Genomic DNA, 14,136 nt, shown 5'->3' with positions numbered 1-14,136 from the left:
ATTATCTCTCCTGGTTTTTACTTTAGCCTCTGAGCCTGTGGGCCACTGGAATGTGGCCCCTGGGAGGTTCTGTGGCCCTTGGACTGAAAAAAGTTCCTTACCTGGGTTGGAAAATAAGAGTGCCCGGTATTATAGGTGAGGATATCAATAGGCAAGATGTTAAATTGTTTTTATATGCAACAACAGCGGCAAGAGTATTGTTAGCCCAAAAATGGAAGCAAGAAGCAATTCTGACGAAAGAAGAGTGGCAGACGAAATTAATGGACTACGCAGAATTCGATAAAATGACAGGAAGGATTCGAAACCTGCGGGACCAGAGATTTACAGAAGATTGGAAGAAATATATGAACTATTAGAAGAGCAAGTGTAATCAACAGACTACGTTAGTAGGACTACAATATGTTTTGTAAGGAGAAATAAATGAAACATTGTAAAATAGGAAAATAAGAGAGATATTAGTTGTGAGATTTAAATGTAATAGTGAAAGTAAGAAATGTATACTAAGTGATTAGATTGGAAAATTTTCAGATGTGATTGATGGAAGTAAAAAAAAAAAACCTGTATAAGATGTAAAATTTTGTTTAATTACTGTTAAAAATGATATGTTAAAACGAATAAAAATTTATATTTTTTGAAAAAGGAAAATAAGAGTGCCCTCTGCAGTTGCAGAAGGTAGAATCATAGAATCATAGAGTTGGAGGAGACCACAAGGGCCATCGAGTCCAACCCCCTGCCAAGCAGGAAACACCATCAGAGCACTCCTGACATATGGTTGTCAAGCCTCTGCTTAAAGACCTCCAAAGAAGGAGACTCCACCACACTCCTTGGCAGCAAATTCCACTGTCAAACAGCTCTTACTGTCAGGAAGTTCTTCCTAATGTTTAGGTGGAATCTTCTTTCTTGTAGTTTGGATCCATTGCTCCGTGTCCGCTTCTCTGGAGCAGCAGAAAACAACCTTTCTCCCTCCTCTATGTGACATCCTTTTATATATTTGAACATGGCTATCATATCACCCCTTAACCTCCTCTTCTCCAGGCTAAACATGCCCAGCTCCCTTAGCCGTTCCTCATAAGGCATCGTTTCCAGGCCTTTGACCATTTTGGTTGCCCTCCTCTGGACACGTTCCAGTTTGTCAGTGTCCTTCTTGAACTGTGGTGTCCAGAACTGGACACAGTACTCCAGGTGAGGTCTGACCAGAGCAGAATACAGTGGCACTATTACTTCCCTTGATCTAGATGCTATACTCCTATTGATGCAGCCCAGAATTGCATTGGCTTTTTTAGCTGCCGCGTCACACTGTTGGCTCACATCAAGTTTGTGGTCAACCAAGACTCCTAGATCCTTTTCACATGTACTGCTCTCAAGCCAGGTGTCACCCATCTTGTATTTGTGCCTCTCAATTTTTTTGCCCAAGTGCAATACTTTACATTTCTCCCCGTTAAAATTCATCTTGTTTGTTTTGGCCCAGTTTTGCATTAACCACACCCCCATGGCTTTTCCCAAATAATTCACTTCCCTGGGCATCATTTAACTGTCAGCCCAAAAGCAGATCGTTGCAAATAATATAAGCAAGGAAGCCTACCTTGTGTGCAAAGGCAGATGGCAAAACAGAATTTGACCCATGGCACATTTAGAGAGCGCTGTGATAAGAGCCTGAGTGAATAAGTTGTACTCAAGAGCCATATCGACCCCAAATAACCATTGGTTAGCAAAGATAGACAAAATACAGAGGTGTATCTGAAGAAGTGTGCATGCACACGAAAGCTCATACCAAGAACTGACTTAGTTGGTCTTTAAGGTGCTACTGGAAGGAATTTTTTTGTTTTGACTATGGCAGACCAACACGGCTACCTATCTGTAACTAAAATACAGAGGGTTCTTGATAATAAGAGGAGGCCACATGTAAGTATGCAAGGAGAAATTTAGGAGCAAGGACAGAAACCAAGGAAATAAATGTGGATAACCACATTTGCCCCTGATCTTGCTGGAGGTTGCTTGAGTTCTGTAGATTTTTTTGCAGGACAATGAAATGAATATTGGTTTTCATAAAATCATAGAATTGTAGAGTTGGAAGGGACCCAAGAGTCATCTTGTCCAACCCCAATGTGGGGCTCGAACCAATGATCCTGAGATTAAGAGTTTCATGCTTTGCTGATAATTATATATACATTAACAGGATGCATATATTAACAGGGTAACTGTGCCCTGAAGGACCAGGTGCGCAGCCTGGGGGTCATTTTGGACTCACAGCTGTCCATGGAGGTCAATTCTGTGTCCAGGGCAGCTGTCTCCCAGCTCCATCTGGTACGCAGGCAGAGACCCTACCTGCCTGCGGACTGTCTTGCCAGAGTGGCGCATACTCTGGTTATCTCCCGCTTAGACTACTGCAATGCTTTCTATGTGGGGCTACCTTTGAAGGTGACCCGGAAACTGCAATTAATCCAGAATGTGGCAGCCAGACTGGTGACTGGGAGTGGCCGCCGAGACCACATAACACCAGTCCTGAATGACCTACACTGGCTCCCAGTACGTTTCCGAGCACAATTCAAAGTGTTGGTGCTGATCTTTAAAGCTCTAAACGGCCTCGGTCCTGTATACCTGAAGGAGCGTCTCCACCACCATCATTCAGACAGGACACTGAGATCCAGCGCCGAGGGCCTTCTGGCGGTTCCCTCATTGCGAGAAGTGAGGTTACAGGGAACCAGGCAGAGGGCCTTCTCGGTGGTGGCGCCCACCCTGTGCAACGCTCTCCCACCAGATGTCAAAGAGAAAAAATAACTACCAAACTTTTAGAAGACATCTGAAGGCAGCCCTGTTTAGGGAAGCTTTTAATGTTTAATAGGTTATTGTATTTTAGTGTTTTGTTGGAAGCTGCCCAGAGTGGCTGGGGAAACCCAGCCAGATGGGCGGGGTAGAAATAATAAATTATTATTATTATTATAGTGCAACTGAGTGGGAGGAGGCAGGCAGGCCCTGCGGAGCGTCCTACCCCGGCTTGCCCCGCCCCTGGGCACACGCACGCCGCCCCAGGCGCCCAATCGGCTTGCTTTGCCACTGCCTCTCAGTCTCCTCTTTTCCAGGCTACACATACCCAGTTCCTTCAACCATTCCTCATAAGGCTTGATATCCAGACCCTTGACCCAAAAACCCCAAGATGGAAAGTTTGACCCTGATGAAGATTTGAAGGAAGTGACTAGTGTGGCTGAGAAGTTGGGCCAAAAAGAGTTTTGACAGCCTGGAGTGCAGTCAGAACTCTCCTGCGCTGAGAAGAATTCTAGTAACAGCTTCGTAGGGACAATGTAGAATGGTCCAGACTCTGGGATATATTGACTTGCTGAACCCTCTGCATGTATCTCAGAAGGGGAACTGACAGCTAAATTTCCTTTACGTTATTTTGGCGATCCCAGGGTGCTTTTTGCCTTTGGCACACTGAACCGTGCAAGATATCTGCGGACATCCAACTGCACAAATCACCACTTTTCTGTTCAGATTTATGAGGGACATGGACTGTGCCACTTCAGACAGCCAGTAGAGGCTCGCACGATGGGACATCCTTCCATATGAAACAGTTCCTCACACACAGAAAACTAGCCTATCAGGGAGACGGCGAGGCTAGTACCATTGTCCTTGAGAAGCTAGCTTTCTAACTGCAAGGTTGTGTCGGTATCACCGTAATCATTTTGTAAGGAGTTCAAATCATTTTGAAAGGTCACACGAACCCCCTTCTTCCACTTGCAGCCTGATGCATTGAGAATGAGGCTTTGGTTTTTGGATTCAGGAAGGTGCCTTCTCATGTAAGTACGCACATTCTCTCATTCGCAGAATCTACCCTGCAGGGCCACGTGGTGGCAGCACATGCACAAGAACCTGTGGGTGTGTGGGTGTTCTCTGTGCTGTTATTTTTAACTCTGAAATCTTTCCAAGTCCCCCATCACGTCCCTCAGAATTCCACCTGCCTCCTTCCATAGGCATCACTTGGAACAGTGGCTTGTTTGAAAGACGGACGGGAACCCTTTAAAAAGTAAGTTCATGCTTTTAAGTGACGGGAAATGAGAATAAACGCTTCCCCGCCCCAGTGCTCTAGGGTTGCTGGGTAGCATTCTTCAATATTTCCTAGTTTTGCCTTTTTGGAGGAGGAAGTGGTGATGTGCAGAGCTTTGCTCAGAGGTTTCTCGAGGTCTTGGAGGGGGAAAAGGAAAATGCTGCAAACCGACTTTTTTGTTCCATTGGGTCCCAGAGGCTGTTTGTCACCAGAGGGCTGTGATGTGGGGGAAGAGAAGCTGCTGTTTGCAGTCTCTGCGTTTCCCGGCTTTGCCTGTTACCTGCTCCGAAGAAGAGGCTGGATTCAGCAGAATTCCCCTGCCCTATGTGGCTTGGTTCGCTTACACGAGTTCACTAAAAGCCAAGCTGCAGGGGAGATTTTTGCATTGTCAATGCTCCCTTTTAGACCTAGTTACGGATCCAGCATAACATGGCAAAACCTATGGGGAACAGGCTCTGTTATTCCACCAAAGCCCTTTGGAGAAAACACACCAGCTCAACCCCTTGACCCATTTGCTCTTCTGGCCAGCTGGGAACATCTACCTTGCAAGGCAGAGAGCCTCATCTCCCACTCTGGCTTGCAAAAAAATAATAATCCTGCTGTCAAGGTGGCATCCTCTGGATTTGAGCATGGTGCCCAGAGCTGGTCTAGGTGTGAAGCTGGTAACTGAGGGGTAGTGGAGGCAGGGAGATAAAAACTGTTCATTTCTAGCACTTTCAAGACACAGAACCCACCATTTTCTTGTTGGTTGAAGGCTGGAGCCCAACATGTAGGAATATAGGAAGCGAGACCCCCTGATCCATCCAGCTCAGTGACTTTCAGGGGTATCAGGCAGAGGTTTGAACCCGGGACCTTTTGCATGCAAAAAAGATCCTCCACCATTGAACTATTGCCTTTTCTCAAAAGTCGTGCAGCTAAAACCACAAGGAGTCTGACGGCCTTGAGCCTACTTTTCTGCAAAGAAGAAAACCCAAACAAACTGGCCCAGGCACCTCGCTCTTCTTTCCCGAGTCAACATTCTAAACCTTCATGTTTTTCAAAAAAAGAAGAGCAGGTTTCCATCAGCATCTGATTCATTTTGAAAACCGTTAAAGCATTCTTTTTTCCTCTGCAACTAAGCTCCTACTGTGAAAAGAGAGTGGCAAGCTAGATGGTATAGGTGTTCTTGTGTTTTTATATTGCAAAGTTCCCTGTGATCCTCGGATGAGGAGCAGTATAGAAATTTAATAAATACAATATAAATAAAATAAATAATGGGCCGCTGGTCTGGTGCAGCAGCCAAGCTTTCCTTCTGTTCCAGATCTGCTACTCAGTCCTGAGAACGGGGCACACTTATTTTGCAAGTACTTAATCAGAATACCTGCTCCACCCATTGTCAGGGTTGGAAGATGTTAGCTCAGAATGAAACTCCATCCTTTTTTTAAAAAACTGCTAGGGTTTGGTTTTGCTTAAGCTTTAAATTTGGGTCACTGCTAGGAGATTTGTTCAAAGGTACTGTCCTATTGCCATCAGAATGTGCAAACATCAGTATTACGCAGAATTCTTTATCTGGTAGCTGGCAGACTCTTGTGTGACCCGAAAGCTTGCACGCTGCTGCACCCACAGAAGCTGCTTCCACGATAGAGAACCCATCGCAGGCCACGTCTCCCTTCTTTTCTGGGACAGGCAGACCCAAGATTTTTGTTTTGTCTGCTTGCCGTTATGACGGAAGTTGTCCCCACTTGTAGAATATTCATGCCCTGGTTTCACACACACTCCTCCTCCTCGGAGCTCTTTAAGGAAGTGGGCAGACAGAAATAGGGGAGTGGTTAGATGTACAAAAAAGAAACCAGCAAAAGAAAGAAAGAAAAAAGTGAGGGGGAGAGAAGGAAAAAGACACCGCCAGACCGAATCATCCCTCCCACTCAGCTCAAGCAATTTGCCTAGGCAGCCAGCTCAAAAGTTCTGTTCACCTGCTCTGGTTCGTAGGAGGAAAATCTCCCTGGAAGGCAGAGAGAGAGAGAGAGAGAGAGAGAGCCAACTGCAAAAAGATCAGCCCGGATCTACCTCAGGTGAGTCTCCCCGACCTTTTTCGAACAAGAGAGCTGTTGCGAAAAGAAAGGGTGGGGGGGAAAAGCCTTCGCCTTGCTTGCCAAGGCAGGTTCCCTGCATGCTTGGAGGAATATTACAGCTTTGGCAGTCGGCTGGGGAAGGTCTGACACACTCGCACATAGCTTCAGGGCAGGCACAACCAGGAAGTAGGAGAGGGGAAGGAGGGTGCGCTTGGTGAATGGGGCCTACAGGGACAACCAGGCAGCTGTTGCGGCCCTGACCTCTTGCCCCCCGTGCCCAGGAGAAGCAGGACCCTCGCGTGAGAGGCAGTGGTGCTTTGGGACCCTCCAGACAGCCCTGGCTTCCAAGGTGGGCAGAAAGGTAGGAGGCAAAACAGTCAGGGGCAGTGGCAAGGGTGGTTTCCAGCTGTCTGTCCACCCCCAGATGTGCTAGTGCCTTGATGTGGCGGGCTCCCCCTTTTTCAGGCCCAGCCTGGCTGCTGAGAGAAACAGGCAGCGTGGGGATCCGAAGGGCGATGTGGCCGGCTGGGCGAGGAACAGTGGTTGCTGCCGTGGGGCACATATTTCAAGGTTCCTCCCTCCAAAGTCTCCTGCCTCATGGGCCGCTGCGTGTTCTGGCTTGCCAGTCAGGCTTCAACCCGAAACCCAAGCGCTGCCGGCTGTTAGGAACGATGTTGGGAGATGTCGCAGGCTGCGCATTCAAGCGAGCGCTCTCAAGAGCTGTGCGGGTTTTTGCGTGAAAGTTGCGATGTATTCGCGCCTTTGTTTTCATCACATGGCTTCAGCCCAGGTGCGCTTCTGGGAAAGCACAGACAATGTACGTGTGTGTGTGTGTGTGTGTGTGTGTGTGTGTGTGTGTGGTGTTGGGTTACAATTCTCTCATGTGGAAAGGATCTTAAATTGTATCACTAGAATGAAGAATGCAAAAAACCTGCTCCTTAGTTAACCTGCAGGCTCACCAAGGAGGACAGCTCTTGCGATGGGTCTAATTGTTTTCAGCAGTATCTGTGTTTCCTCAAAGCTGGTTGTTGTTGTTGTTTTTTTGAGCTGGTAGAAATTTAGACTTGATTTAATTTCTTTAATCAGAGCAGTTGCTTTGGAGGTTCGCAGGAAACAACTTAAGCAACAGAGCGTCTCCTAGCCAGAAACAGAGAGGCTCTGGTGACAGATTTGTGGCTGATGGCTTTGTTTCTCTAGGGTGGCATGGGGTTTTCCAAGGCTTGGCTGACTGCACTGCCCTAAGTAGAAGTGTGTGTGTGTGTGTGCTGGGCCTCGCTGGATCAGGCCCCAAACTGCACTGGACCTCCCAGGATCAGGCCCCGCTTTATCATATCGGAATGAAACTTTTAGGCGAAGATAAGAGTCTTGTGGCACTTAAGTATAATGAAAATTACAGCTGCGTAGATAAACATATGCAACTGATCCATCATTTAACAGAAGTACCCAGACTCCCCCCAATGTAATTATAACTCTCTTGATTCCAGGAAAAAACAAAGCTATCAAATACATTGAAAAACAAATCTTAATTTCAATATGTTGTGACACATTTTAGAGACTAAATGAAATTTTCCCGTGGCAACAGATTTCATGGGCCAGCCTAGTGAAGTAGGCTCTTTCCTAACCATGAAATTATTAGCTTTTAAGGTGGTGCCACAAGACTCTTGGTTGTTTATGCTGCGACAGACAGATTTTAAAAAATCATTTATTTATTTAAGTAGACTTGTATCTTATTTGTAGGGGGGGGGTCTAAGAAGTGTACAGAAATATAGAATAAAACATTTTTTGTTAAAAAATAGTTAAAGCCAAGTATGTAAAAACATTCAAAAGATGATCAAAATCAACAGTAGCTGAGAAGAGATAGCACATGTGCAGCTTCTACGTCTTTGGATAGGCTTTCCTAAACAGAAACATTTTAACAAAATAATAAAATTCCTTCCAGTAGCACCTTAGAGACCAAGTAAGTTTGTTATTGGTACGAGCTTTTGTGTGCATGCATGTATCTGAAGAAGTGTGCATGCACACGAAAGCTCATACCAATAACAAACTTAGTTGGTCTCTAAGATACTACTGGAATGAATTTTATTATTTTGTTTCAGCTACGGCAGACCAACACGGCTACGTACAGGTACCTGTAACTAGAAATGTTTTAAGCAGGCACTGGAAAGAATACAGTGAAGGCATTTGTAGATGGTGAGTTCCAGAGTTTCGGTAATGCCACACTCACTAAAAGATGAATTTCTTACCAACATGGATCGAATATTGCGCGGCACCTGGAATGGTGCCAGTTCTGTGGGTCACATTGAGTTGAGTGGGCCTATATGGGTTATGCAATCCTGCAATGAAACTGGCTCCAAGCAGTTAAGGGCTTTATATACTAATAGTAACACCTTGAACTTTGCCCGGCAGCAACTGGGCAACCGGCGCAGGTCTCCAAGCGCAGGTGTTGTATTCCGACAGGGTCTCCCTCCTGTAGGCAACAGTGCTGCAACTTCTGGATTGAGCGCAAGGGAAGCACCACACAGAGTGCATTGCAGCAATTTGATCCTGAAGCGACGCATTTCTCACTGACGTTAATTTATCCTTAATGGCCTGCCTTCTACTTGGTTGCACAGCCATGCGTGCAGAACAGTGGGTTGGTTTTTTGTTTGCAGATTTGGGAAATATTATTTGTTGATGTTTGAGAGGTGGGATAGTAAAAGGGCTGGGGAAAACAGAGGTGGCTTCTGCGCAAGGAGAGCTGGAACTGCATCTTCACACAGCCACACCCCAGGCAGTGAAATATCAGATTTTGCAGTGGTACAGAGGGTGACAGCCACTTGAGCTGCATGCCTTTTGTCTTCCGGAATGGCACTTGTTTTGCTTTTAAACCTGCAGCATCTAGAAACCTGATCCCTTTACCGTGGAACCTTGGGTTGCGAACGTGATCCGTGCGGGAGGCACGTTCACAACCTGCAGCGCCGTGTCTGCGCATGCGTGGGTCACAATAGGCTATGTCTGCGCATGTGCAAAGAGCAATTTAGCACTTCTGCGCATGCATGAGCGCTGAAACCTGGAAGTAACCCATTCCGGTATTTCCGGGTTCGGTGCGGTGCGCAGCCGAAAATGCGTAACCTGAAGCATCAGTAACCCGAGATACCACTGTACTTTTCCACATCCTGGGGGATGGGGAACAAAACCGTTATTACCGGGCGGCGTGTGTACAGTTATATGGAGAGCGGAAAGCAGGCCTTGGGGCAATGCTTGATTCCAAAGGAGAGGAGAAGGAGAAGGAGAAGGAGAAAAAGAGGAGGAGTTTGGATTTGATATCCCGCTTTATCACTACCCGAAGGAGTCTCAAAGCGGCTCACATTCTCCTTTCTCTTCCTCCCCCACAACAAACACTCTGTGAGGTGAGTGGGGCTGAGAGACTTCGGAGAAGTGTGACTAGCCCAAAGTCACCCAGGAGCTGCAGGTGGAGGAGCGGAGAACTGAACCCGGTTCACCAGATTACAATTCCACCGCTCTTAACCACTACACCACCCTGGCAGCGAGCAGAGCACTTCAGGGATAGCCAACAGTGCGCCCCTCAGACATTGCTGGACCATAACTGCCATCATCCCTGCTCATTGGCCAGGCTTACCAGGGCTACATACCATGGTCCTTTGTCCAGGAACCCTTTTCCTCTGTTCCAAACTCAGGGGATGAGCTAGCTATGCGAAAGGCACTTTACACAGCAAGTGTATCTGAAGGAGCGTCTCCACCTCCCATCGTCTAGCCGGACACTGAGGTCCAGCTCCGAGGGCCTTCTGGCGGTTCCCTCATTGTGAGAAGTGAGGTTACAGGGAACCAGGCAGAGGGCCTTCTCGGTAGTGGCGCCCGCCCTGTGGAACACCCTCCCTTCAGATGTGAAGGAAACAAGTAGCTATCTTATCTTTAAAAGACATCTGAAGACAGCCCTGTTTAGGGAAGTTTTTAATATTTAATGCTGGATTGTTTTTAACACTCGATTGGGAGCTGCCCAGAGTGGCTGGGGAAACTCAGCCAGATGGGCGGGGGATAAATAAATTATTATCCTGATCCTGATCAAATTTGCAGATGACACCAAACTGGGAGGGGTGGCTAACACCCCAGAGGACAGGATCACACTTCAAAATGACCTTCGTGTATCTGAAGAAGTGTGCATGCACACGAAAGCTCATACCTAGAACTAACTTAGTTGGTCTTTAAGGTGCTACTGGAAGGAATTTTTTTATTTTGTTTTGACTATGGCAGACCAACACGGCTACCTATCTATAACTCAAAATGACCTTGACAGATTAGAGAACTGGGCCAAAACAAACAAGATAAATTTTAACAGGGAGAAATGTAAAGTATTGCACTTGGGCAAAAAAAATGAGAGGCACAAATACAAGATGGATGACACCTGGCTTGAGAGCAGTACATGTGAAAAGGATCTAGGAGTCTTGGTTGACCACAAACTTGACATGAGCCAACATTGTGACGTGGCAGCTAAAAAAGCCAGTGCAATTCTGGGCTGCATCAATAGGAGTATAGCATCTAGATCAAGGGAAGTAATAGTGCCACTGTATTCTGCTCTGGTCAGACCTCACCTGATGGTGTTTCCTGCTTGGCAGGGGGTTGGACTCAATGGCCCTTGTGGTCTCTTCCAACTCTATGATTCTATTATTATTATTATTATTATTATTATTATTATTATTATTATTACAGTCCAGATGCAAGTTGACCACTGAAGGGGAAGGTCCATATCTCATTTGCAGAAGAGCATCTGCTTTGCATAAGAATGCAAGAACGTAAATAGAGCCTTTTGCTGCTGCATCAAACCAGTGGCCCATCTAGTCCAGCCGCCTGTGCTCACATCACAGCTGCTGGCCAGATGTCTGTGGTAAACCTGCAAGCCGGTTTCAAGCACTAAGAGCCCTCCTGTGGCTTCCGGCGAGCTGTTGTTCAGGGTCAGCGGAGATAGAACATGCTCATCACAGATAGTCTTGAACTCTGCAGGTTGGCATATGGTGAGATAAGGGGTGCTTCCAAACAAGTGAGTATTCTGGGATGGGCACTCCTTATCCATGGGTTTTTTTTGGGGGGGTGGGCAACATCCACAAGGCATTCTCGGCATTAAAATGCTAACCTGCAGAGTTCAAGACTATCTGTGATGAGCGTATTCTATCTCCGCTGACCCTGAACAACAGCTTGCCGGAAGCCACAGGAGGGGAGAGTTGCTCTTAGTGTTGGACCAGGACTTGGGCAACCAGGGTTCAAATCTTCACGTGGCCGCGAAGCTCGGCTGCGTGACCTCAGGAGCCGCTCACTGCCTCTCTCAGCCTAAGCTACCTCATGTTGGCTATTTGCAGTATGGTAGCGCTGCAGAGAGCTTGCTGGGGAGACCATGCATTAAAAAGAAAGGGACTCAAAAATAACTTAAACAAGGTTTTAATTACAAAAAAACCCCAAAAACTCCTTATACACTTAATACATTAACAACAAACCAGACCCAACCACCAACCCATCCCCCAGGGTAATGAGAGAGCTAGGTGCTGCTCCTTATATACTACATGCAAATGCTGACACACCTTAATCAATGCAACTCAGCAGCACCTGCTATGTTTCACAGCTGTAAAGCTGGGTCACGTTATCTTGCTCTGGCCCCTTAAAGACATACACATTAGGTGGAACAATGATGAACCTTTACATTTAAAGAAACCATTCAACACCTCACAGGGTTGTTGTGAGGATTAAATGAGAGGGAGAACGGCCTCAGTCCAGTATACCTGAAGGAGCGTCTCCACCCCCATCGTTCTGCCCGGATGCTGCGGTCCAGCACCCAGGGCCTTCTGGCGCTTCCCTCACTGCGAGAAGCCAAGTTACAGGGAACCAGGCAGAGGGCCTTCTCGGTATTGGCACCCGCCCTGTGGAACACCCTCCCACCAGATGTCAAAGAGGAAAAAAACTATCTGACTTTTAGAAGACATCTGAAGGCAGCCCTGTTTAGGGAAGCTTTTAATGTTTAATAGGATATTCTATTTTAATATTGCATTGGAAGCCACCCAGAGTGGCTGGAGAAACCCAGCCAGATGGGCGGGGTATGAATAAATTGTTGTTGTTGTTGTTGTTGTTGTTACTATTACTATTACTATTATTATGATTGTGATGTACTGAGTTGAATAGGATCCAAAAGGCAGCATTCTGATTGGTCCTAGAACAATAGGATTCAGATTGCAGCAGTCTGATTGGTCCTAGAACAATAGGATTCAGATTGCAGCAGTCTGATTGGTCCTAGAACAATAGGATTCAGATTGCAGCAGTCTGATTGGTCCTAGAACAATAGGATTCAGATTGCAGCAGTCTGATTGGGCCTAGAACAATAGGATTCAGAATGCAGTAGTCTGATTGGTCCTAGAACAATAGGATTCAGATTGCAACAGTCTGATTGGTCCTAGAACAATAGGATTCAGAATGCAGTAGTCTGATTGGTCCTAGAACAATAGGATTCAGATTGCAACAGTCTGATTGGTCCTAGAACAATAGGATTCAGAATGCTGCAGTCTGATTGGTCCACAAGAGCCACCCAATCCAGCTCCAGGTGGAAGTGAATCCGCAACCTGATTGGCCTACAGGAGAATCCCGGAATTAGCCAATCACGTGGGGCCCATTGTGTAAATAATGTATATAAAGCAGACATTCTGGGGGAACTTTCATTCCTCCTCACCACTATGAGCTAAATAAAGAGCATGAAATCCACTCTCGATTCATATTTCAATTATTATATATTATTCAATATATTTCCATTATTATTAATTATTATTATTATTACCATGTTTGTGACCTTGAGCTCCCTAGACCAGGCTTCCTCAACCTTGGCCCTCCAGATGTTTTTTTGGCCTACAACTCCCAGCCTTCTTTATGGTCCAGCTCTCACTTCCATACATCACTACTGGGAAAACCAGAGCTTTAACTATACAGGCCTTTGTTGGCAAGGTGATTTCTCTGCTTTTTAGCTTTGCACAAGTGCTGGCAGTTTTATTGCTGCACCGCATGGGGTGTGCACGATGGACTACAACTCCCATCAGCCCCAGCCTGATGGGACTTGTAGTCTGTCAGCATCTGGTATATTCCTATGCTACAAAACGAAAACCCACTGCATCTCAGATGTCTGCTGGCTTCTCCAAAGAGCCCTGGGGATTATCATTAGCTCAGACTGAACCCTCCGTCGAAATCCTATCCCCTAATCCTTTCCACGTGTGTTTCTGAAAGGGCTGGGACATTCGTCTGTGTGACCGTGCTTCAGATTGGCCAAAATATAAGATTAAAAAAATAAAATAAAATAAAACTTACACGCAGACCAGCCTAGCCTGTTGTTGGGCCCAAGACCCTGTGAAATTTCATTGTCCGCAGGTCTCTTTGGTCACAGTGAGACAGAAGCACGTTGTGTTCTGTGGCTGAGCATTGATTCCTTCGTCTCTGCAAGACGGAGGAAGACAAAACGAGTGTCTGTGCAGTTTGCATGTGATATATATATATTTATAGCACGTGCCTGTGGTGAGGGAAGCGAGGCACGATGTATATCTTGAACTGATATTAATATATGTCCTGTTTTGTACCAAAGGTTGACATCAGGGCCAGGGATGTACATAGCAGAGACGTATAAATGTCAGCTTAATTCATTATTTTTTTCAAAAAAAAAAAATCATTTTATAACACAAATAAAAAACAATAAGAAAAGATGAACAAATTCTTGTCATATCCCTATTTTCTGAAACATTGTTAAGTGGGCTTCCCCAAGTCCCACCTATCTGGTTTTCATTTTACTTCATCTTTAGCAGTTTGCATATATCATAATTTCTAACCATCTTTGTGTGTGTTTTTATCTCACTTAAAATAACTTCACATTTTATCACTTACAAATAATACTATTTTAAAATACCCTAACTTCTACTTCTAACCCTACAGCCTGTATCCACTTCCAAAGCTATTCTAAGGTTTACCGTAAATATTAACATATTTTTTCAAATATTCCTTAAACTTCTTCCACCATCTCTTCTCTCT

At 45.8% G+C, this 14,136-nt stretch overlaps 1 protein-coding gene across 5 annotated transcripts in view; it reads left to right on the top strand.

The window, feature by feature from the left end:
- The first annotated feature begins 3,874 nt into the window (after positions 1–3,874).
- Positions 3,875–14,136, top strand: part of PTK2B (protein tyrosine kinase 2 beta) — a 113,936-nt gene continuing 103,674 nt past the window's right edge. The window contains exons 1-2 of one of the 5 annotated variants that reach the window (XM_081854571.1): positions 3,875–4,021; positions 6,011–6,093. The gene's annotated coding sequence lies outside the window, so the exon portion shown is untranslated. Of the gene's footprint in view, positions 4,022–5,839; positions 6,094–6,374; positions 6,455–14,136 lie in introns of those variants that run through there. The other 4 variants (XM_081854572.1, XM_081854573.1, XM_081854570.1 and 1 more) reach the window with 4 other exon arrangements.

The sequence above is a fragment of the Podarcis erhardii genome (assembly GCF_964252035.2).
Source record: "Podarcis erhardii genome assembly, chromosome: 3".
NCBI classification, from domain to species: Eukaryota; Metazoa; Chordata; class Lepidosauria; order Squamata; family Lacertidae; genus Podarcis; species Podarcis erhardii.
The sequence above is the reverse complement of the archived record's forward strand: the minus strand, read 5'-3'. Positions and strand labels throughout refer to the sequence as shown.